The 26,546-nt window shown below is 34.4% G+C and overlaps 1 protein-coding gene across 4 annotated transcripts in view; it reads left to right on the forward strand.

The window, feature by feature from the left end:
• Window positions 1-26,546, forward strand: part of MAP4K3 (mitogen-activated protein kinase kinase kinase kinase 3) — a 136,642-nt gene that overhangs the window by 30,508 nt on the left and 79,588 nt on the right. For 3 of the 4 annotated variants that reach the window (XM_006909650.2, XM_025045148.1, XM_015587550.2), the window contains exon 2: window positions 18,608-18,665. The gene's annotated coding sequence lies outside the window, so the exon portion shown is untranslated. Of the gene's footprint in view, window positions 1-18,607; window positions 18,666-26,546 lie in introns of those variants that run through there. The other variant, XM_025045147.1, reaches the window with a different exon arrangement.

The following is a 26,546-nucleotide window of genomic DNA, read 5'->3' on the forward strand; positions in this document are numbered from 1 at the left end:
TAGTAAGCACAATATCTATCATCCTGAACTTTTTAAACAGCTCTAATAGATACTAAATTTTCAGGTTTTAAATAAAGCATATATAATATCAGAAAACCTTTTGAAGAGTAATGGAGATCTCAGTCCCTCCTTTCTCTCTTTCTCAAACTAAACAAATGGGAAGAATTGTTTGATAATGTGTTTTCCAGAGCCCTTTGTGATATAGCATGTTTGGATTTCTGATTCTTTGCATGATGAATGAGAAAAGTGAGAAAGTTGAAAACCTTTGTTATTTTTATGTATTCGTACTTCAAAGGCACAAAATCTTAGTCAAAAACATTTTACATATGATATCAGATTTCAGTTGTATCAACAGAGAATCTTTCCCTGCTCCTCTCCCAGTTATTCTTACAGCACTGTATCATGATTTCCAGTCCTGTATTGTCTTTCTTCTACATTAGACTATCTTCCCCCAAGAGCTCATTATAAAGAGCTCATTATAAAGAACATCTTGCACAGCGTCTGGCACTCAATATTTGATAAGTGAAGCAACTGATATATTTTAAAGCTTTCTCTGATGTTTTTCTCAAAAATGAAATCTAGGCATAAATGAAATTCACATTTAAATCTTTAATTTTATATAGGACAATTGAATATGTGTATGGTGTTTGCATAATGAAGATTCGTTTCCAAAGAATCTGTTTTAAATAATATTCCTGGTATGGGTAACCTTGATGATTAAGAGTATAGCTTTTTGGAATCAAGACAGCCTGGATTCATATTCGTTAACTTCTCTGAGTGCCTGTTACATAATCTATAAAATAGATTTAATAATAATGCCTACCTCCTAGTGTCATTGCGGAATAAATGAGCTTTACACATAAAGCTTTTGGCACAGTGCCTGGCACAAAATAAGTGCTCAATAGGTATTTCACAGTATGACTTTACTGTAATTTCATTTGATAATTTTCCTAAGTATGGACATTAAACTGTTTTTACTTTTATTATAAATATTGCTGCAGCAAATATTCGTATACACATATTTGTATATTTTTTAGAATACTTGTGGAACAGATTGTTAGAAGTGAAATTACTAGGTCAAGGGTATGTGTTTTTTAAAGTGTGATACTAAAAATTGTTCCTTTAAAAATTACTGTTCCAGCATATACCCCCATCATGAATACATGAGGATGTCCATTTTTCTCATGCTTTTCCCATTTATTCAGATCATTCATTCATGTCATTAATTTGAATTTTGCCAAACTGATATACCAAAATATGTATTTTATTGTTTTATTTACATTCTTTTTACTGTGGTTGATAATTTTTTATAATATTTATTATTTGTATTTCTTATGCTAAATTGCTATTTAGTACCATTCTTTGCCCATTTTCTTATTTATTTTGCTACATAGAATCCTTTGTATGTGGTCAGATATGTTCTATGTTTCTCTGTGACTTCCAGGTTCATAGTATGTTTTGAGAGGCCCTAACTCTGTGATTATCAAAATGCACTATCTTTTATTCTGGTATTTCAATAATTTTTTCTTTTACATTTAAGTCTTAAAACATCTGAATTTATTTATATAGCATGATATAAGAGTATAACTCTTTTTTCCCCCCAGCTGAATAGACAGTTTTTCTAAAAGTGTCTTTTCATCAATTTAAATTGCTGTCTTTATCATATTCTAAATTTGGACTCTAATTTGTTACATTGATCTATTTATCTATTCTTGTGCCAGAAACACACTTTTCTAATTCTCATTATTGTCTTTTTAGTATGTTTCGATATTCGGTACAGCAATTTATTCACTTCATTAATCTTTGAAAAATTTTCCTTGGTTAACTGCATTTTTACTCCCAACTGTATTTTAGACTGCTCTTTGCATATTTTTTAAAGAAAATTTGCGATTTGTGAAATGGAATGACATGCCCTCAGCCCTTTTAGGATGTTTGTGAGCATATGACCAAAAATGCTCAGATATTCTGCATCTACAGCAAAGCTTTGACCATACTGCCCTCTGACTTATTTCCTATGACTGTCAGCACTGGCTGTCACTGCCTCTTATCTTTGTTTGCCACTGCATTCTCTTCCAGATGCTTACCCTCCCAGCCTTCTCTCCTACCCACTTTATTGGCTTCTGTTTCAGCTTTTATGTGAGATGCTTACCCTCCCAGCCTTCTCTCCTACCAGCATACCCACTTTATTGGCTTCTGTTTCAGCTTTTATGTGGAATATCTAACCGTTTATAAATCTCACTGGTCAATCAGAATGGAAACAAATAATCATAGTACATCAGGTTATGATCTTAGTCTTAATTCTCAGCCTTCTTTCATTGTTGCTGGCTATTTGCACTTCACAAATACTAAGCAAACCTTTACTTAAAAATTATGCTTTTGGAGCTATTTCATTCAGATTTGCAGGAAGTGTCTTCTAATAACTGAGATATTATTGTACAATCATTATGGTACTGTATTTGTCATGCATAAATTGAGATAGCATACTTGCTTTGCTACCCTTGCCCTAATCCTTCAGCTAAATCCTAATGTCGTATTAGGATATAACCATGCCAATTTAATCAGAGCATGTTCTAAATTAACTGGTATGATTAACTATACTAATCTCTACTATCAGATGGCAGCTTTATGTAAATTTGCATTTCTAAAACAGGTAATTTTAAAGATTTTTTTAACTTTATAATGATTATTTGGTTTGCGTAAACGTTATCTTACTAGACACTTAACTGTGAAGCCCCTACATGATTTTAAATGCTTTTTTACAGAAATTGGAATTACTGTTTATCCTGAATCTACCTAGTGTAGTTCATTTTAAGGAGATTCATGTAGATTTTTTATTATTTTCCCACTTTATCCAAATTTTGAGAGTCACTTCACTAAGACAGTGGAAAATAAAAGGTAGAAAAATCCTACCCCATGTCCTTGGTCTTAGATACAATTAAAGTTTAAATTTTTAAATAAGATTGTTTTCTATATAGTCAGTAATATTGTAATAACCATCTGTAGTGCCAGATGGATCCTAGACTAATGGGAAGGCTCACTTTGTAAATTACATAAATGTATAACTACTGAGCTGTACACCTGAAAGTAATATAAAATAATATTGAATGCCAACTCTAATTGAAAAATAAAAATTAAAAGTTCTCTGATTATGAAAATATTTTCTTATCGATCGTATTTAAGAGCAAGAAAATGGTAACAAACAAAATAAACATTACCTCCTTGCTGTAAATTTAAAATGACATTTTATGCATTATGCATGGGTTTGATTGATAATAGAATAATATTTGATACTTAGTGAGCACTTAGTATCTCTCTGCCTGCTCTGTTCTAAGTACTTTACAAGTAGTGACTAATTTTTAAAAAATTTTTATAGGGTTTTTAAATTTTTTAATTTTACTTTTTCCCCTCTTTAATTCCTCCCTGCCTCCCACTTCCACTCCTGACCTATGGATGTTGCTGTTTCCCCTTAACTGGATCTCTGAAGGTGGGTGTCTCCTCCTACACTCTGGTGGGGGGCACCCGGGGCCAGGTGCACCCAGGGTATGGTCCATGGCTCCACGTGGGGTGCAAACCCAGGACCTTCTGAGTGTAAAGCAGACGTGCTAACCTCTACACTATGGAGCCACCCAAGTAGTGACTAATTTAATCCTCACAACAATAATAAGGTGGTTTGCCTCATTTATTATTTCCACTTTAAAGATGAGGAATCTGATACATGGAGATTAAAGAATTTACCCAGTGTCATACAAGCTAATAAACGTATTATGTGTGTATCCATAATAAGTAATGGAGCTAGGATTCAGACTCACAGAACATACTCATAAACACAGTGCTACATTGCCTTTCTATGTATTTATATTTGCATGCATTACCTGCACCATCTTGCCTGCCTACCTGTTTTATTTTAATGGAATAAGGGTTCCTAAAGGGATTCTAATTTGCCCCTGGGATTAAGGAACAAACAAAAGTAAAAGGGGAAACTTTTACTTTTTAATTTGTGCCCTTTCATTTGTGATTTTCTGTGAGATGTCCGCTTTTATCATTTAAAAAAAAAAAAAGATTTTAAAGGAGACTAGAATTGTGAATTTCCTGTTTCTGGGAGAATAATTACAGATGATTACCTCAGCAGCTTAATGGATTCAAATTCCGTCTGACCCACAGGAAGGTCCCTTTCCAGGCCAGACTCAAGACTTTGGAGGCAGATTTAACACTGTCCAACGGTGATAGGAACTTATTGTCTAGTTTCCTTACTTCAGTCTTTAAAGATCTGTGGGAGATTGTTATGGGAAACCACGAGCTATCCCACCAATATGTGGTACCTGAAAATGATACTCATTAGCACTGGGGAGATCAATACAGTTATTGTCAACAGTGTGGGCCTCTAGCTGCTGCCATGCCTCTGATTAGTCTTGCCTCAGAACCACATTCTCCTGCCTTATTCTCTGTACTGGTCTTCTGTTTTTCATAATCTGCTTTTACATTTCTTTTTCCTCTCCATCTGGCCAAGCTCTTTCATAACTTTTTTGGGGGTATGCTGTCTTGATACTCGACAGCCTGAGTGAGCTCAAGTACAGCTTTTTTGGAGAGGAGTGGTCCTGCTCCTTTATGATCCTTCCTCTGAGGACTGCTCTAGACACCTCTAGATTGAAAGTATAGCAGAAAACATAGCTATTTATTCCTGAACATAATTGATTAAGCAGATATAATGTGGTTCTTGTTAATTTTGCCTCTGGATAACCACAAACTTGAAAACCTGGGATAAAGTAGAGTTTTGAACATTTCTGTCTATTTTCATTAAATTATTTTACTTCAGCTGGTCATCATTTCAGGCCTGCTCTAATACAGTTCACCCTTAGAGGTTGTCCCTCCTGCTGTCTCCTCCTCCAGTTTATCCTCTGAGATTACCATAATGTAATAGAAGCAGCCCAGGAGTAACAGGCGCAAATGAGAGATAGCTGTTGAAGGGTGTAGAACAGAGGACAGATGTGAAAAAAGTGGTATTCATATTGGTCATTCTCTTGTAATACCTGGTGATTTTTTAGTGACATGCGGAATAATAGAAAAATTTATAGTATAATAACATAAAAATGTTTATAATAGCATTGCTAGGAGTGCTTTGTAAAAGTAACACTCATAATTTGATGAGGCTAAGTTTGTCTTGTAAATGTTTGGAATTTCGTGTCATGAAAGAGGCATATGCAAGCACGTATTTCAGTAATTTGTTCACTCCAGATCTAAACATAAGTGATTTTAAATTAAAAAATGAAGTTTGCTCCTACATAATTTTTTTTCATGGATAGATTTTGATTATTACAGGCAAAAATGGAATTCTAAAATAGATAGGTTTCATGATTGATATTGTTGAAGAATATATTCCTCTGTAAGATAGACATTATCTTAAACCAATTGAAAAATAAAAGGCTTCTAGTGAGACAAAGATTTTATTGGGTAGAATATTTTGTTTTTATAATGCAATTAATCTGGACCACTAGTTTGCTATATAAATAAATACTCAATTTATTTGACATAATATTTGCCACCAGTCAGTTCACGGTTTTATTTTTATTTCACCATTTTCCGAGGTGGAGCCCTCAGTGATTTAATTAAAACACATTTTCCAACAAACCCATTTATCAGAGTCCATCCAGAGTGCTAATAATTACATAATGGAACTTCACACAAGCCCACTTATCAGTTTTTCCAACTCAGTAAGTTAGTTCCCTAAGCAGTGTACCAACAGTGAAAAGTAACCACTGACAACCTGGTGAGAGAGAAGGAGAAATCAAAACACTTCAAATTAAACAAGAACAGTTCAGTTTATTTGGAGAAGTGGTTCTTAACCTTTGGGTTATGGACACCCTTGAGATATCTGATGGAAGCTGGACTTTCTACCCAGAAAGATGCATAAATATGTATTAATTTGCATTTAGTGTCAGGAAATTCAGCCTACACATCCTTGGGCCCCAAGTATGATTTCGTAAAGGGGCAAATAGCTTTACATACTTCAGTAGCCTTTAAGAGCATGACTTTAAGTCAGTTCATAGATAATTGACAATACTGAGTTAACAGAAAATGTTAAATTTTGTGCCACACGCTTAATAAATATACAATATTTCTTTGAATTAAAAATATTTTTTCCACTTAACATTAATCACATTATCTGGAAGACTCAGTCTGCATTGCTTAGGGATACTGGTTAGTGAGGTGCTATTCTGTATTTGCATAAAATAAACTATATCTTGCATTTAATTTAATTAGTGAATATCCTAGAGCCTTTTTGTGCAGTGAGATTATGAGCATCTCTTTCCATCTCCATGTTCTAGGACGTCAAGTTGGTAGCTTGTGATCCTCCATTGTGAGAGTGTTTACATTGCTAAAATACTATTAGTCAAAGCTTGCTCTGCCCTCATACCTCAAGTTGCTTTTTAAACATTTACCAGTGTGTGCAAGTGATTTTCATTACTCATTCATCAAACATTTTTTGAGTGCCTGTTATTTCTAGACACTGTCCTAGATACCAAGGATATAACAGTGTATAAACCACATTTACTTAAGTGAATATATTTTTCTGAACCCTCAATTTCCTAATAAAGAGGAAAGAATTGGGAGTTCTTAATCGAATGATGGTGGGAATTGTGGAGTCAAACAAAAGCAAATGGATTTCCTTACTGTAGAATTGAAAGAATCTTTTAATATGCTATTGTGCATTGTTACTGTCTAGGAAGAGAATATGGTATGTATTATTTTCAATACTTAATCCAGGAACTGTTCTGCACCCCCCACTCCCAAAATATATTTAACATATTTCAGAAATACTATTTGCTATTCTGGGGCAGTCACATCCTAGATGTTAGGAATTGGTGAATAAAGGGCATTTACTCAAAGGACATAGATAGGTCAGAGTGTGGCCAGGACTTTTGAAGACAGACCTTTCCACCGTGTCTTTATAGGTGGTTCATTTGTGGATTGTGGATTGAACTATTTTATTGATGGTGTCCTGAACCATTCTATTGTGTTTTCATATTTAAAAGCATTTTATGTAATGAGAAAGCAGTGTTCTACCTATATTGTTATTAATCTCAAAAAAAAAAAATGCCTTCTAATCTGCAGTTTCTGATTTGAGAACCCTTAATGATACGTACATGTGAACTTCTACCAGCACCTACTCCCTGCTGCTAGATTTCTCCTCAGCACTGGCTATCTCTTGTTCCAGAGCCTCTCCCTGTAATGAGATTCTATGAAGATTTCATCTACCACTTCACCTTCACTAGGCTGCGGTTTCTCAAGTGTGGTTGATGGGCTGTTGTGTCTTAGTCACCTAGGTCCTTATTAAAATCATAGATTCCTGGGTCTCACCGCAGGCCATTTGATTCAGAATCTGTTTATGTGGACCCCATGAGTCTCTGATTTAAAGCACATGTGATTTTTATTAAATTGTTTAATTTTTATATTGAATGTTTAAATTCTATTTTTTATAAGTATATATAATATTTCACAGTGTAGGTGCTATTGGCATTTTGATCATAACTTTCCTTGTGTGGTACTTTGCAGACACAATAGAACATTTAAAATCCTTGGTTCCTAACTACCAAATGCCATCTCAGTTATTGATGCAACCCAGAATGTCCTCACACATTTCCAAGTACTTCTTTTCTACCTTATGGGGGAAGTATCTTCCTCAATTAAGAATCACTGCTATATCCTACTTTTATTATTCTAGACATTACTTTCAATAATTTAATACATATATCTAGCATAAGACCCCAAATTACTCACTAACTCTAAACACTTCCCAAACAATACAGGATCCTTAGAACCAACCCATCAATGTCAATCACGTCTTCCATTTACATGCAGTTTTGTTCAACATTTGTTCTAGCTTTTAAAAAATTGCATAAATTAGACATCATTATTGCTCTCTACAGTTATCTATGTTTGTTTATATCAACCTAAGATTGCCAGTTTATTTTATTTTTACTCCTTGCATTTTAGTCTTTCTGAGGCTTTTTTTAAAATCCTGAAATATACCTTTAGAAGAAGTATTGCTTGCCTTTTGGTGGTAAACTCACAGTTTTTGTCAAAAAAAAAATCCTTTTTTTGGACTATTGAATGATGTTTTACCTGGGAATATAATTCTCGATTGACTTGCTTTCTCTCAGCAAAGTATTATTATTTTATTGTTTCTCTGAGAGGTCTAATTGTTTTTTCTCTGTAGATAATCTGATTACTTTTCTTTGACTTAAAGGTCTCTTTATCTTTGGTGCTTTCACTTTTTATATGATGTGTCTGGATGTGGATTTCTTTTTTATGTATCTTCCTTGGGACTTGTGTCTCCTGAACCTTATGTCTTCTATCCATTCTGGAAAAATTTCAGCCTGTATTTCTTGAAATATTACTTCTTTATTTTTTCCATCCTTTTCTTCTGAAACTTTAATTTGATATATGCTAATCTCTTCCATGAGATGATTTTTATGAGATGAGGTGATTTTAAGATGTCTCTTAATCTCTGTCTCTCCTTACTGTTTCCGATCAGCCATTTAGTTTACTGATTTAGACTCTGCTCCAATTAGGTTTTTAATTTCAAGGATTATATTTTTTATTTAGAGAAATTCTATTAGGTTCTTTTATTCCTGTTAAGTTTTTTTTGTTTCTAGCCCATGTATTTAATAACTTTTTATTTTTGTAAATTTTTAAAGCGTACATAATTGTAATTTTATATTATGTATCTGTTAATTCCAAAATTTGAACTTCTTGTAAATTTAATTCTGTTATGTATAGGTTTTGCTGCTCTAGTGGTTTGTTTCCTTTTGGTCTGATAATTTTGTTTTATCTCATATTTGGCTAATACTAATATTTAGTAATGTCCTGGGCATGAGTTGAAGGTATATTTCATTACAGAGAATTTGCTTCTCCTTCTGACAGATGCCCTGCATTACTACCAATCCAAGAACAGCTTAAATTCATTTCTTGACATGAGGCCAAGAAGTGTACATTTATACTCAACTTAGAATAGGTTTGTAATTGTGATTTTTCAGAGGACCTCATTCTAGTGAAGGCCTGATTCAAACAGTTGTTTTTCTCTTCGCTGTCAGTGGACACACACACCTACACCTACCTTCCCTGAGGGGTGTGGCTTTCCAAGGATATTGCTGGTTTTTTACAGTAGTCTCAATTACAACTTTCACCACATCTGATAAAAATCAAAATTCAGGTCTCTAGATCCCAAGTTTCAGCTAAGATCATATCATGGCTTTAGCTCTTGCTTACTTCTTTGATTTCATTCAGTAAATGTATTCAATAGATTTTTTTTTTTTTTGAGCTAATTACGCCTCTGTTTTTGCCTCCTGTGGATTTCTTTACTTGTGAGTTCAGCAGTGCATTTAAGAGTATTTGTTGCATCTTGTCTACCATATCTAGATATTTATAAAGGAGGGACTTTCTTATCTAGGGTAATATACTTCCAAAAGCAAAACCTCAGGTGATTTATATACACACTGGAGTTTACACACACACACACACACACACACACACACACACACACACATGGGTTTGAGCACTATTGGATTAAAGATGCTGCTGCTTCTATAGTGAGAAGTTGGCATTTGGTTGCTTGGTTCCGTATCCTTTCCCAAACTCGATGCCACTGTAAAATTTTATCCATATTATTAACTAAATTGACATTTATAGGCTACCCATTACTACTTGAAAGTGTTATTAAGAACAAATCCAATTTGAATTTGAAACAACTTAAAAATTAAACTTTGAAATATAACTTAACTGATGTTGTCTTTTATCACAGACTATTTTCCACATCTATATTCAATCATTAGTGCATTTTTTAAAAAGTTAGTATGATAGTCTCAATCTTTTTTTTTTTTTTAATTAGCATCATATTGTCCTAGAAATTTAGATCTTTAATCATTTGGTTTCAAGAAACAGCCATTCAAGTTAATACAAGAAAAGAGAGGCTATTGTAAAGATACATGTGATACGGAACTGGAAAGTTATCAGGAACTCAAGGCAGATTTTGAGATTTATTCCTTTCTCATAGCCTCTTATTGTTTTTCTCTGTGCATTTGTTCCGTTCTCTGATCTTTTTTGACTATCTTCTCATTGTATCTTTTGTTTCCTCAAAACTTCACTTTGCTCAAGGTTCTGCTTGCTGAGACACTGGCACAATTTTATGACATTTTCTCACTGGGTTACATTGCATGGTGATACTATTTCTCAGTATTTCCAAGTTCAGACTTTTTTTTGAGCTATAATGTCTAATACAGTTGTCACTAGCCACATATTGCTATTGAAAGCAAAATCAAAATAATATATAGAATCTGTATGCTGATAACTATAAAACTGATGAAAGATATCAAAGATAACGTAAATAGAAAGTAGTGTTCATGTACTAGAAGACTCTACATAGCAAAGATGTCGGTTCTCCTCAAGTTAATCTATAGATTTAATGCAATTCCAATCAGAATCCCAGCAGGATTTTTTTTTTTCATAAACATAGACAAGCTGATTCTAAAATTTATATGGAAAGGCAAAGGACCTAGAATAGCTAAAGCAACTTCAAAAAAGAAAGTGTCAGAGGAATCACAATATCTGATTTTTCAGGACTTACTGTAAAGTTACAGTAATCAAGGCTGTGTGTGGTATTAATAAGGGCTAATCACAAGATCTGTTGATCACTTAGAATCCAGAAATAGGCCCACACAAATATAGCCAGTTGATTCTTAACAAAGGTGAAAGATAATTCAGTGGAATAAGGATTAGGATAGTCTTTTGAACAAATAGTATTGGAACAGTTAGAAACATATATGCCCTCCCCCCACCCTCCCAAAAAAACCCTCAACTTAAATCCTCTTCTCACCTTAAAAAGTTAACTCACATGTATCATGAATATAAATATAAACATAAACATAAAATATTCTTTTTAGAAGAAAACATAAGAGAAAATCTCTATACTTGGGGCTAAGCAAAAAGGTTTTAGACACCAAAAGCACAATTTATAAAAGAAACCACTTGATAAATTGGGCTTTGTCAAAAGTAAAAACTTGTTCTATGTATTCATTTGCCATGGTAGCCATAATAAAATACCACAGACTAGGTGACTTAAACAATGGAAATCTTATTTTCTCGCAGTTCTGGAGGCTGGCAGTCTCAGGTCCAGGTGTTGGTAGGGTTGTTTTCTCCTGAGGCTTCTCTCCTTGGATTGCAAGTGACCACTTTCTTGCTGTGTTCTCATATGGCCTTTTCTCTGTGCTTGCACATCTCTGATGTCCCTTCCTTTTCTAATAAGAGCAGTAGTCCCATTGGATTAAGGCCCGCACATATAGCTTCATTTAACCTTAACTACGTTTTTAAATGACCTGTCTCTAAATAGAGTCACATTCTAAGGTACTGAGGGTTAGAATTTCAACATACAGATTTGGAGGGTACACAGTTTAGTCCATAACATTCTCTGAAAGACACTGTTAAGGGAATGAAAAGACAAGCTATAGACTGGGAGAAAATATTTGCATATATCTGACAAAGAATTTGTATCTAGAATATATAAAGAATTCACAAAACTCAACAGTAAGACAGTAAACATCCCAGTTAAAACATGGACAAAAGACTAGAAGATACTTCACCAAACAGTGGCAAATAAGCACATGAATAATCATTAGCTATTAGAGAAATGCAAACTAAAACCACCATGAAATTCCATGACACAGCTGTTAGGATGGCTGACTTAAAAGTACAATACCAACAACTGGCAAGGATGTAGATGAATTGGAACTCTCATACATTGCTGCTGGAAATGAACAAGGTTCAGGCACTCTAGAAAGAGTTTGACACTTCCTTTAAAGTTAAATGTATACCTACCAGATGACCCAGTTCCACTCCCAGGCATTTTTGTAACTCGTGCACAGGTGTTTTTAGCAGCTGTATTCATATTCGCCAAAAACTGGAAACAGCCAATATGTCCTTCCACTGGTAATGGAGAAACTGTGGTATATTCATACAGTGGACTACTTCTCAACAATAAAAAAGAACAAACTAATGCATGCACCAACTTGGTAAAAGAAGACAGTCTCAAAAAAAATTACATAATGAATGATTTAATTTATATGAAATTCTTGAAAAGACAGAACTGTAGTGGCAAAGAGGAAGTTAGTGGTTGCCAGGTGGAGTGAGGAAAGAATATAACTTTCAAGGGAGTTTTTGCAGTGATTGGACTTTTCTATTTTTAGATGGTGGTTGTGGTTACACAAATCTATATACGTATGTTCAGACTATGAGAACTAAAGATGATTTTTCTCTAGTTATAAGCTAAATAAGTCCCAGGGATATAATGTACAACATATTAACAATACCATATTATATATTTGAAAGATGCTATGAGAGTAAGTAGATCTTAAAAATTCTCATCATAAGAAAAAATTCTTAACTTTTTTTGATATGTGATGGATATTGACTAAACTTTTTGTGCTAATCATTTCATAATATATACATATATCAAATCATAACCTAAACTAACTCAGAGTTATATGTCAATTATATCTCAATTAAAAAAAATTTAAAACCCCCAAATTTAAATATTTTATTGCATACACAAATAATCAAATACAGTTTAGTTCTTTAGTTGTACTAGCCACGTTTCAGTTGATCGATAGCTGTCTGTACTGAACAGTGCAAATAAAGAACATTTCCATAATGCAGGAAGTTCTGTTGGACAGGGTCAGTTGTTCTAGTAAAGGGCCAGGTGGTAAATACTTCAAGTTTTGTGGGCCATTTGGTCTCCGTCTCAACTGTTCAACTCTGTTATTGTACTGTAGACAGTACTTAAATTAACATAGCTATGTTCCAAAAAAAACCTCTTTTATAAAAACAGGTATGTTTGCTGACCTCTATTTTTGAGAATCTGATAGGCCTATTTCCTTTTTTCATGTCAACTTAGGGTTTGTTGGTAGACTAACCTTATAATTTATCATTGAACTTACCAAATTAAATAAAATTTTAATTGTAATTTTGAGAGTAAAAGTGTAGCCACAGTTAATCTGCTCGGACACTGAGCAGAAACTGGGAGTGTCCTGGGCAAACTAGGGGTGTTTGTCACCCTGGCTGTCAATCTCCCTATGAGTTGGTTGACCTTGTGGTTGGTTCATACCTAGGCCAAGTATCTGTGGAAAAGCAAACAAAATTATTTCTTCAGCAGTGGCTGTGGGTTAGCCATTTCCCTCTGAAAGGGAGTATTTATATGGGAGGCACCCTGAGGTTTGGCCCGCCCAGTATACTCAGAATAGCCTGTTTTCTCTCCTTGTGCCTTTGCTCATGCTTTTCTTTCTATGCTCTCTTTCCTGTCCCTCTTATGTGTATGTTGTAATCCAGCCCATCTCTCAAACCTATGCTTAAATGGTATCTCCTTAAAGCCATTTCTGTAACACCCCTTTCAGACTTAGAAGTTGGTATTTATACTTTGTAAAACTCAAATGGCACAATGCCTTAGACCAGGCTCCCAAACCTGGCTGATCATCAGAAGCACTTCAGTAGCTTTAAATACAGATTTCTGCATCTCGTCCTAAATCTGTTGTTCAAAATCAGTGGTGGTGTTTTTTGTTGTTTTGTTTTTAAACTCCTTGTATGATTCTTATATAACTGGCCAGCTGGTTCAGGATTTAGAATCTTTTAATTTAGACTTAAATTGTTTGATGTAAACATTGACTTTTAGAGTTGGAGCCTTAGAAATAGTCTCTCCTTTTTTCTTGTTTTTAAATTGGAGGGAGGGAGTTGAGGAGAAAACATAGGGAAATTAGTTGATCAGATGCCATTGCTTGTTACTGGTGGAGTCAGTGTTAAACTTTGTTATTTCTTCACTCCCATTTTAGAACCTTTCTTTACATTCATCTTGGACAACTCCGTCTAAAGAGTAAGCTCGAATACACAGGGGTGCTTGGTACATAATAAATAGTCAGATTTTTTAGTTGATAATGACTGTCTCTGACTCTCTTTATATAGCACCTAGCACATTGTGTGTGTGTGTGTGTGTGCGTGTGCGCGTGTCTGTGTCTTGATCATTGCTTCTTTACTCTCACTCAAGGAATATTTTTCTGATAGGTGGAGATAACTCATCATTCAGTATGAAATCCTCTCAGAAACATCCTTTCCCAAACTAGTTCTAGTAAGAATTGCTTCAAAAGGCCAACTGAACCAAACTGAATTCTGGGACAGCTTTGAAACATAGTAGTTTCCAGGAGCCCCTCTAAACCGAGATCAGTTCTGCAGGATTTTCTTCACCAGCCCTCAACCCCATTCGAGAAAGATTACCCAAGATCTATATGTGAGTGTGTATTTCTGGGGTGGGATGCCTAGGCCATAACAGGGGTAAGGAAAAGGCTTATGGAAAGTGATAATATCAAAAGCTGAGCTTAAAGGCTGTCTAGGAGTTAGATCAGGGGAGGGAGTTGGACAAGCATATATCTAGTAAGTATGTGCCAAAGGGCAAAAGTGTTGATGGCATCGGAGAATGGCAACTTTTTTAGTTTGGCTAGAGCATAAAGTGCCAATTAGGGAATGACTGGAAGGGTAGACAGAAGCTAAAGTGTAAAGGGTTTTATAATAGTTCAGAACATGACATCCATATACAAAAAAATGAAATTGAAGCTCTACCTGACACATACAAAAATTCACTAAAAATGGATCATAGATTCAAATGGAAGAGCTGAAACTATAAAACTCTTAGAGGAAAACATAGGGAAAAGAATCTTTCTGACCTTGAGTTAGGCAGTGTTTTCTAACCACAGTACCAGAAGCACAAACAGCAACAACAAAAAAAAGATAAGTTGGATTTCATCAAAATTAAAAACTTTCGTGCTTCAAAAAACACCATCAAGAAAATGAAGACAACCCACAGAATGGTATAAACTATTTGCAAATAATGAAGCTCATAAGCGACATATCAGGATCTATAAAGAACTCTTAAAAGTCAATGATAAGAAGACAACAAATACAATTAAAAACAGGCAAAGAATTGAATAGACATTTCTCCAAGGAAAATATTCAAACAACCAACAAGCATGTGAAAAGAGGCTCAACATCACTACTCATTAGTGAATTGCAAGTCCAACCACAATGAGATACCACTTCATACCCACTAGGATAGTTAAAATAAGAATGACAGATAATAACAAATTTTGGCAAGGATGTGGAGAAATTGAAACCCTCATACATTGCTGTTGATAACATAAAATGGTGCAGCCACTTTGGAAAACAGCTCAACAGTTCTTCAAAAAGCTAAACAGAGCTACCATATAATTCAGCAGTTCCACTCTTAGGTCTGTACTCAAGAGAATTGAAAACATAAGTCCACACAAAACTTTATACACTAGTATTCAGACAAGCATTGTTTGTAATAGCCCCGAAGTGGAAACAACCCAGTTATCCTTCAACTGATAAATGGATAAACAAAATGTGGTATTTCCACACAATGGAATATTATTTGGCAACACAAGGAATAAGGTATTGAAACATGGTACAGCATGGACAAACCTGAAAATGTTATGCGTGGTGGAAAAAGGCAGCATGAAGGACCACATTTCATATGATCCTGTTCATATGAAATATCCAGAGTAGTCAAACCCAGAGACAGAAAGCAAACCAGTAGTTGTCAGAGACTGAGAGAGGGAAGATTAGGGAATGACTGCTAATAGGTCTGGGGTTTCTTTCTGGGGTGATGAAAGTGTTCCAAAATTAGATACTAATGATAGTTACGTAACTCTGTGACAATACGAAAAGGTACTGAATTGTACGTATTAAAAGGGTGAACTTTATGGTATGTGAATTAATAACCTGATAAAGCTTTTATGAAAAGTGCCATATTTAGTGAAAAATTTAAATTCTTTGACAGAGAATTTGAATTTTTGTCTTTAAAGCATTGGTGTGTATTCCTGAAGAGTTTTAAACTCAAGAGCAATATGAACTAACATCGTTTTCGGAGTGCGTGAAGAATGGTGGTCATATCAGTGATGTGGCAAAAGAGGTCCAGATGCTTAGAATACTTATCTTCAGCTTTCTGCCCTGAGCAAGGCTGAAAATTTTACATTCCTGATACTGAATTAGAATTTTTTAACTTTATACATTGGTGATATTTTACAGTATTTACCCTGCTGTCATTTTTTCCCTAATAAATCATCTAGGTGATTAAAAAAAAAAGAATAGCAGTCACACAGTATTAGAAATAATATTTTAAAATTTACCTCACTGTGTAACCTTGACCATTGTAAATCTGGAGACAGCAAATTTATTTTAGCTGGAAGACAAGGATTCTTGATGAATTATAGTGCTTTTTAAGACTTTTAATTAGTAAACATGGATTTCGATGTGGAAGATTTAGAAATTTGTTTCTTGAGGATTTTTTCTTCCCTTTTTATGAATTACCTTAATTCTGTCAAGTAAGTTACATATTGGAAAATATTTTAGAAGGCAAAAATAGCAATAACCATTTTAGCTGTCTTGTTTTTTTGTCTCTGAAGAACCATAATTTAAAACTTACCCTTTGGAAATACTGGACTGACTTAAATTTTGAAAAACTATTCAGAAGTCAAGCCTCTAGTAAATTTTGACTTTAGTAAACTACTATCAATACTGCTGTCACGGTGTTTTTGTTAAATATGTGCTGGTGTTAGCTATTGATTTTTAGAGGAGTGTATTGTCTGCAGCAGCCATTTTGGATACTTTGGTAACTTGTGTTGTCAGTAGAGAGTGCCCCCTCTTGTGGTCAGTTGGGAACAAAATTTCACCTATAAAAATAATCATCCTAGCTTTATATGGGTTTACATTTCTCTGCTGTTTCATAATAGAATCACTCATACACTGAATCTCTTTTCAGTAAACAAAACCAAACCATGGTGGTAAGATATTTAAAATGACGAATTAAGAATTGGAGAGAGTTGCAGCTTGTCTTAATTTATTTGAAGAAGTGCTAAAAAAGATGTGGGTTGAAAGACAGCATATCAATAACAAGGAGGAGCCTAACAGAGAAGAGATATCAAAGTGTGAGGAAAGGCAAGTAGTTATCGTAGTGTTCGAGAAGATTTACGACTGACATGTGATATACTTGAATATTTTATAGGTATACTCGGTCCGCTTGACACAATGCTTCCAGAATGATATTCTGATTTTATTTCTATTTCATTTTATATATAGATAGAAGATTTATGTGTATCTTCTCATCTTGAAAGGGAATAAGTATTTACCTAGCACTATCTATTTGATATATCTATCTCATTTACTGGAAATTAAATTTAATTTGAAATAATTGTTCAAATCTGTTTTGTACTGCCTGTCATAAATTGGCATCATAAGTGTTTATTAGTTATGGGAATTTTTTTTCTGAAGGAATGAATTTTCCCTGCAGATTTCATTTTAATTTTTTTATTATTTGTGTGGGGAAATCTTTTAGTACTCTTGTTCTTTTTTGAGTTAAAAGGTTAAATTTCACATTTCATCAATGGCTGTGTCCAGTATCTACCTTCCTAGATTCTTGGCTGGTATTTTTAATGCCCTTGTATTATTAGAAGGATTCCACTGTTAATCCTATTACCATCCCTTGTAGGTGACTCACTGATTGCCACTAATTCATTAATAAGAGACTGTTGCAACTAAGAATAATTCTGGTCACCTGAATGATTCTTTCTGTGATCAGAGGAGTATGTACTGGTCTTCATTAGTTGATATGAAAATTAATGTGTTAAGTTTCTGTTAATAGTTTAAATATTATATAATAGTTATAACAGCTTAAAATATTATTTTCAGTGTTCTCATCCAGTTATAAAACATTTTGAATTCATAAAGAACTACTGCTATTTTTATACAAATTGAGAAGACAGTTTCTGCCTACTTACACATAATTATAGTTGTAAAAGGAATCTAATATGGATTTTTAAAATAATCTTTATTTTTAATATGTAGCTTATAAAAATATATTTGGTTAGTATTGAACTGTACTGATTTGATTGTACCTTCAGGTGCATTTAAACAGATGCAGAGGGGCTGTTTTCATGGTTTTATAGTTGAGTTAGCTTTTCCTATTCTAAGATATTTTAATTAACAAGTTTAAGGTTAGTTAATAAATTAAAATTTTTATCACCGGGCTTTGAGTGAATGGCAGTAGAATTTAATGTTTTAAAGCTCAGACTCTGGAGTCAGACTGTCTAGGTTGGAATCCCAGCACATTGTTTACCAGCCGTATGGCCTTAGCAAGTCTTTAACATCTGTTTCCATTGCCTCATCTGCAACATGGGACAAATATAAGTACCTATCCCATAAGATTGTTTTGAAAATTAAATGACTTAATGTTAAAATCACTTAGCATACTGCCTGGCACATACCAAGTAAGGCCTCTGTGTATATTAGCTATTATTATTATCATTATTATTAAATTTATATATGCATTAATGATTAAATTCATTGTAAAGAATATAGTTTCTTTTCTAAATATAAATCACTTTTGTAGTTCTTGCCTTAAAAAATATTTTTGTATAATTGAAAATAAACAGCTAAATGAGATTTTATAAAGTTTTTAATGAAGGTTTTTTTCACAATTATCTTTTCTTCTTTTTATTAGGCACGGAATGTTAACACTGGTGAATTGGCAGCAATTAAAGTAATAAAATTGGAACCAGGTAAGTTAATTGAAATTTAAATGTTTCTTATTGCCGTACGCCACTGGATATTTTTAAGGCTTATTTTAATGATGTTTGGTTAACATTCCCTCATTGTTCCCGATATCTTCTGGGAAATAGAACTGGTGTCTACTCTTTCCTACACCTCTTTGAGACCTGTAGACACCTTATTGTTTCTTTCCTGAAAGAATAACTAGTAATTGGGGGAAGGAGGAGAACTCCTGAAGAGACTTTGTTCCTTCTGGGCTCAGTTGAGCCAACTTGTCACAGATTGATAGTGGTATATTTCCAAGTTAACAGTCTTGTGGTGAGGGGGCACTGTGGGCCATGGAAAGAAGTAAACTTGAGATTTGGGTGGTTATAGTTCAGTTCTTTTTGTCCCACTCTTTTGCTCTGTGAACTTGGGCAAGTCACTTCATTTCTCTTGAATCTCACTTTTCTCAATAGACCTAGCTGTCATATTTATCTTAATAGTTACCTTCCAACTTGAGCAGTTTATTGTGAAGCCCTTAGTACTGCTCTATATTTTTTTTGTCAGCTTTAGCATTATTCTATCCCTGAGATCCCCCCAACCCTTGCAAAACCCATATCTTTCTAACTGCACAGTCTTGTTTAGCCTCTGTTAAAACCCCTTTTCTCTTTTTCATCCTACTACCATAAGCAGATAACTCTGTTGGTGTCTAAATGGAGTTACAGAGAGATGATAGTGCCATTCTGATAGCTTCTTCCACTACAGGCTTAGAGTGTGAATTTATTGGTAAAACAGGATTAGCTTCGATATAAGCAGAAATCCACCCAACAGTTTTTTTTTTAAGCGTGGGCCACTTGTTCTGTAGAAAGGCTAGGTCATAAAATATTTTAGGCTTTATGGATCGCACATATGGTCTCTGCATACGGTTGTCTCTCTCTTTTCTTCCTCCTTTCCTCCTAAAATTGAAAAACAATTCTTAGAAAACCAGTCCACTTGCTGCTGTAGTGTGGTCACCTGTTTTGAATCATCAGTAGACTTTTTAGAAGTGCCATTAAGATAAAATTTGAAGGATATATTGACTGACTGTGATCAGACTACACCAAAATACAATGAATAAAAAAAATACTTTCTCAGTTAAACATATTTATAGATTTTGTGTGGTCTAATTACATTCTAATATCACAAGACAAAGTTTTTTTCTTTTTTCTGAGTCCCCTACTCTTTAGTTTATAAGAAACTTAAGATTAACTCTATTAAAGATGTGGCATTTGAAGCAGGGCCTTCATTTTTAATTGTTAAGACGTGGCTATGTTACTTGATGAAATAGTCTCCAATCAGAAGTTAGCTTGCTGGAAGAGAGAGGTATTTTAAGGCCAGCAACTTTCTTTTAAGGAAGTGAGGTTGGAAGTTACACATCAGTGCTGCTCATTTTCTGTTGCCGTTAGCTTACTTACATGGCAACACAAACACAAGAGAGGCTGGGAAATGTGGTCTTTAGCTAGGCAGCTACATGTCTGAAAAGTAGGAAAGAATGGCTACTGGAGCCACAGACAGTGTTCTGCCTTAGGAAGCAGTTTGAGGGTTATTATAAGGATTTGAACCAAGGTAGTTGTAGTATATTTGAGAGTTATTTAGGAGGTAGAATGAAGAAAGAGAATGCATTTCCATTCATTTGAGACATTTTGATTATGAAGTGTTTAGAGATTGTGTAGATAAATAGTCGTCAATATGATCTAGGGGTCTCGACTGGAGTCATGGATTTGAAAATCATTAGTGTTTGGTAGTAGTTGTAGTAGAGTGTGTCTGAAAGAAAGAAGGGGACACTGGTGTCAAATGCTGCCAAAATGTCAAGTAGAATGAGAATTGATAAAAAGGCTTTTGATCTGGGTTTTAAAATGACATGGACCAAGAGTAATTTCAGCAGTCATTGGATGAAAAATAGGTTGGAGTGTGTTGAGGAATTAATGGAAGTAAGGAAGAGGAAACAAAGTGCAGACTATTTTTTGAAGAAATTTGGCTATGAAAAGCAGTAGAGGGACCAGTTTAATATGGGAGAAGCAAGGTTAAGGGAAATTTTTTACATTGAAGTAAATTTGAGCATATTTGTAGGCTGAAAGGCAAAAGTGAGTGGTAGTGGAGAGAATAAAGCTATCAGAGAGAATAGAAATGATGGAGCAAGATTCTGACAGGGCTTTGAAGTTAATAGGATCAGGAGGTACCTCTTCTGAAATAAAGAGTATCTCTTTGGGATCATATCTTTCTAAAGATCCAAGGTTGAGCTCAAATACAGATTAGCATTAAGATTAAAGAGAATTGTAAAAAATCTTTACAACAGGGCCTCCATTTTCTCAAATGGAGGAGGCTAGGTCCTTAGCTGAGAGTGAAGCAGAGGTTGGTAAGTAGGATATCTGAAGAATGATGGAAACATCTATTTATTTTAAGAGCCATTTTGGGGATTAGAAGAAGGAACTGACTGGTTACCAGTGACAGGACCATTACACAGTGTTACGTGCTTAATTAAAGTTAGAAATCATCTATTTTTTTTATTATGCCCATTAGCTCTGTTACTATTAAAGAACTATCATTAGAACATCACCTGAAAGCAATATGTCATGAATTTTCACCTATTAAAGATTTTTCATCAGAAATTAAAGTTATGAGGAAATTAGTGGTAAGGGCATTAGACAAGGCAGATAAACTTGTCTCTATTTTAAAAACTTATTAGTGAATTTCCTGTCCAGATACGTTAATTACGCATCCATGTTACCTTTTCCCCAAAGTCTCAGAGGATAACAAGCATATATTCATAATTTATCTTCAACCTTACTCATAAAGTGGGTTAAAAATAAAAACAAGTACTATGACATGTTTAATGAGAGGTAGAAGTACTTTCATAGAAAAGAGAAAAGCAGTAAGTACCCAGATATTTCACTCCATAATCTCATTCTTCTGCATAAAGTCTTCTTAATTCCAAATGTGTAATGCAAACTAATGACTCCTGATATTTTAGTTGAAATGCTACTAACACATATTTAATTTGTATTGCATTTCCATAACATACCAGTATAGAAGAACGTCCAGTATCCTTTTAACATTGTTACTTCTAACAAAGCATATATTTTCTTGGTGTGTTAGAAATGACATTGTAGTCCCAGCGGTTTTCAGAACAAAATATTAGCCCCTACGTGTTATCACTTATCTTTTTGTTGATGGTCATTCTGACACGTGTGAAGTGATATCTGCTTGTGGTTTTGATATGCCCTTCCCTGATGATTAGTGATGCCCAGCTCCTTTTCATGTTGACCATTTGTATATCTTCTTTGGAAGAATGTCTGTTCTGTGCCTCTGCCCATTTTTGTAATCCGGTTATTTGTTTTTTGCTATTGACCTGGATGAGTTCTTTATATATTTTGGATATTAACCTCTTATTAGATATATGATTTGCAAATATTTTCTCTCATTTCATAGGTTGCTTTTTCATTTTGTTGATGGTTTCCTTTGTTGTGCAGAACTTTCTTAGTTTTTTTCATAAGAAAGCCAAGAGGTAATAAGTGTTAGCCAGGATATGAAGAAGAGAAGATCTTGTATACCGTCGGCAGGAATGTAAATTTCCATAATGCAGCCACTATGGAAAACAGTATGGAATTTAAATGGCTCTTTAAATTTCAAAAATTTAAAAAGAACTACCATATGATCTAGCATTCCCACTTCTGGGTAGATATCCAAAGGATATGAAAATAGGTTATCGAAGAGATATGTGCATTCCCATATTCATTGCAGCATTGTTCACGATAACCAACATACGGAAACAATGTGTCTGTCAACAGAGGAATGGATAAAGAAGATGTGGTGTATAATTATTCAATGGAATACTACTCAGCCACAAGAAAGAAGGAAATCCTCCATTTATGACAACATGGATAGACAGTGAGGGTATTATGCTAAGTGAAATAAACAGAGAAAGACAGATACAGCATGGTATCACTTATATGTAGAATCTTTAGGGGAAAAAAAAGCCCTCAATGTAAATTCGTATGTTGAAAAAAGAATGGGAAATAATACTTACACTTAAGAACAAAGCCCAAAAATATATGAAACAAACTGACAATTGAAGAGAGAAATAGTTAAACAATAATAGGACCTCAATAGAAAAACGCAGCGTTGAAAAATATAAATTAAATTACAGACACAGTTAGGGAAATGCCACAAATATTTATTGACTGTTATGTTGTTAAGACCCTTACTAGTTACTAGCATTACATGGTCCTTGTTGTAAAGGAACTCACTGTCTGATAATAGTGATTCTTTGAGAAAGTTGGTGTTTTTTCCTTAGTAATGAGGGCATGTTTTTGGTGGAAGAAATGGAAAAAACTGTTGGTAAGAATGTGGTGGTATTGAAATCTTCACTAGATGATAATTTCTATAAGGGCAAACTTCATATCTATCTTCTTTACCATAAGGTTCTCAGTGCCTGATACATTGCTTGGCACCTAGTAGACACTCAGTAAATATTTATTGGATAAATCAAATTAATGAGGAAGATATGAGACTAAAAAGATATTTTAGAGATGAGTTGATTTAAACCATGACACTTTTTTGCTAATAAATAGCTAACATTTATTCATACTTACTTTGTACCAGACCCTGATCTAAGCGATTTACATTCGTTGACTCATTTAACTCTCACATTATTGTTCCTATTTTTTAAAATAAGAAATAGAAGTAGTGAAGTTTCAGTAACTTGCTCTAATTAATGGAGAGCTGAGATTTGAACTCGGGCAATGTAGCTCGAGAGCCTGCTCTTTCACCACTCTCAGAAGTTAGCAGTGCTGAGAAAACTGTTATCAGGTTTAGCAGGATGTTTATTTTTAAAAAAATAGAGTATATAGGTTTTCTAGAACTAATAAGTAAGCCACTTAATAAGCAAGCTAAGTGATTTTTATTAACATTTAATGAGTACTAAATTAACTTCATTGGTGGGTAAGGTACAAATAATTCTTCAAAACAAGTATATTTGCTCAAATTGGACATCTTTTGTGGAGGAATAGATGCATAATAAACAAACCAAAAGATAAACCAGCAAATAAACTCCATTCTGAAAAGTATAATGCGATCAGTTTAATTAAAAGACTGTTCTTTACACTCTGACATATAATGGAGACAGGCATCTCAAGTGACTAATGAGGAAAGTGAAGATATGCCTGGCCATTTATCAGGCTGGAATAACACACAGATAAAGCCTCAAACAATATTTCTCCCAAGAATAGTGCAACTGTAAAGTGTCCTAACCAATCCTGTCTTTGGCTATGGCTTGCTTACTCACTGAGAAACTTTGTTCTTGAAAATCATAGACTATCAGAAACTTGATTATGTGTAATTATATGAGCAAGAATAAAACATTCCACCCTTGCCTAGAGAATCTTAAGTCATTTTGTCATAAAGAAGCCGCCTTGATTTACAGCTGAGATGTACAGCTCGGAGAAGGGGTTTGTAGACACAGCATCCACATCTAAACTTTATATTTCCTAAGGAAAGAGAACCTTGGGTTCACTTTGCAGTCCAGTCCTAAGATAGACCCCTTTGCACACAGTTCTGCTTTGCTGTAAGCCTACCTAAACATTGCTTCATTTAAATTTCACCTAAACTGCACTCTTCCCAACTTTTACAACTCATATTTTGCTTTGTTTTGTGAGATGGTCCAGTCTCTGGTGTGTGGTCTCCCTTATTGCAGTGGATCAATAAACCTGATTTTGTTCCCATGGACTTTAGGCTGATTGGGCTAGCACACTGCCAATACCAACTCTCGAGACTTATTTTGAAGAAAATTGAAAAGGGGTCAAGGTGAAAGCTTGTGGCAGAGCTTGCTAGTAGAAGAGGACTCATATACTTTCAGACTTCACATTCAAGTTCTTATAAGGTGTATAACTATCTACGTTATAGGTCTCTTGAATCTTTTTTTTTTTCTTTTTGTTTTAAAGTCAGAATTTTAGAGCCATTAGGTACATTTTAGATGTCATCTATCTCGATTATCAGATGTTTAAAACTTTGAGAACTTTTGTCATAGAAAATAACCTGGTGGCAAAGAGTTACTGTGTGAATAATCTCTGAAGCCTAACACTCACCTCATATTGCAGAAAAGTACGTACAGCATTTGTAATTTGCACAAAGTCACACATCTTATTTGTGGATCTGATTCTTCTGATTCTTGGCCCATTTTCTTTAGCTTTTCACCGTAAAAAATAGTATTTAATTAAAGTTGCTAGTAATTACTTTTTGTGGTAACTGTTTGCAGCACTACTTATTAAAGTAGAATATAGAGATGACACTGATTAATTAGGTAGCAACTCATGGGAGAAACTCATTTCTTCTAAATGGGGAAATTCATTCCTTTTCAAACACAATGAAAAATACTGAGATTGATGACCAGGGAAGTTTCCATGAGAGCAGCATTTAATAAAATACAGCAAAATTTTTAAAAGTGAAAAGATACCAGTAAGACCTCATTTCACTGTTTTTCACGGATCTCCAAAGTTATAGTTTACAAATATTTCCTGTCAGCTTTTGACATTAGTTTTTTCTGTCCTGAGAGGTAGGAGAAGTGTTTTCTCCCCCTTCATTTTCATCATAGAGTGGCACGACACCAGGGAAATTATTTATCAGGCTCCTTTTCACATCTCCCTGGAGTGCTTTAGTAGATCCCTTAGGACCAGTTGTTTATTCAGTGCTGCTCTGTGTTTATTGCCATCATGAAGAGAGTTGTTGTTAGATCATTTATGATAATTACTTTTCAACGTTAATCATGGATTGCTTAGACGTGCTTTAATATAGTAGAGCCATATTATGGTCTTGAGGCTGACTATACTGGACAAATTAGAAATTTACACATTTAAAGGTAATAATGCTCAAAAATAAAAAAGCAGATAACAAAAGACTTTTTAGTATATCTCATTCCCAACCTTTTGTGTCTGTTTAATAATTTAGTTTTATGAATATGAATATTTAGCACTCAATTTAGTTAGAATAGAAGATGCAAGACATCTGCCTTCAAGGAGCTTGTTACCCAGTGTGAAAATTAACTAGAGTATATGTTAGTAGCAGCCTAACTACGGGGAGTCACCCATTGAGCAGTGTGTGTGTGTGTGTGTGTGTGTGTGTGTGTGTGTGTGTGTGAGAATTAAGGAATGGTGGTGGCTTTGACTAGAAAAACAGTAATTCTCAGGTCATTGACTGGCTGGCTTTGACTATTTACTCTGGAATACTCTGGGTAGGGACTATCTAGGCAGGGTGCCCTGCGGAGGGACACTAACAGGACAGAGTAGCTAATACATTCTCCTTTATTTGATGGGTTCCTTAGAGATGAGGTTTCAGTTGGTGTAATTAAGAAAAGAGCAGTTCATTTGAGTCTTTAAGGCTGACTAGCATTTTGTAAGCAGTGTAGGAGAATGGAGGGTATTTCATATGAGGATAGTATGAAAGCAAAGGTGGTATCGACACACTGTACGTGTTTGGGAAATAGTTTCATTTGACCAGAGAGATATGCTGTGTTTGGGCGTAGTGGGAAGTAAGATTGTTTATGGAGAACTATAAATGCTAGTCCAGAGATTTAGACTTTACCCTACGGACAGTGGTACTTTATTTTTACAGGTTGGTAACATAGACTGTGGTTCTTCTTGGGAAGCACAATAAAGATAGAAAAATTTTTACCCATTATAGTCTTCACTTGGTTTAAAATCTATACTGTGCATTATGTTTTCTATTTCTTACTCTAGAAACATTTTTCAAGCCTACAATAGACCTACGTTACATAAAGAAACTAAGTATGCTGCCATAATCTTTAACAGAATAGGAGGGATATAATCCAGAAGACTTGTACTGGGAATTCACTTCTGAGTTATGGGTACCTACCTCAT

Source organism: Pteropus alecto, unplaced genomic scaffold, assembly GCF_000325575.1.
Source record: "Pteropus alecto unplaced genomic scaffold, ASM32557v1 scaffold131, whole genome shotgun sequence".
NCBI classification, from domain to species: domain Eukaryota; kingdom Metazoa; phylum Chordata; class Mammalia; order Chiroptera; family Pteropodidae; genus Pteropus; species Pteropus alecto.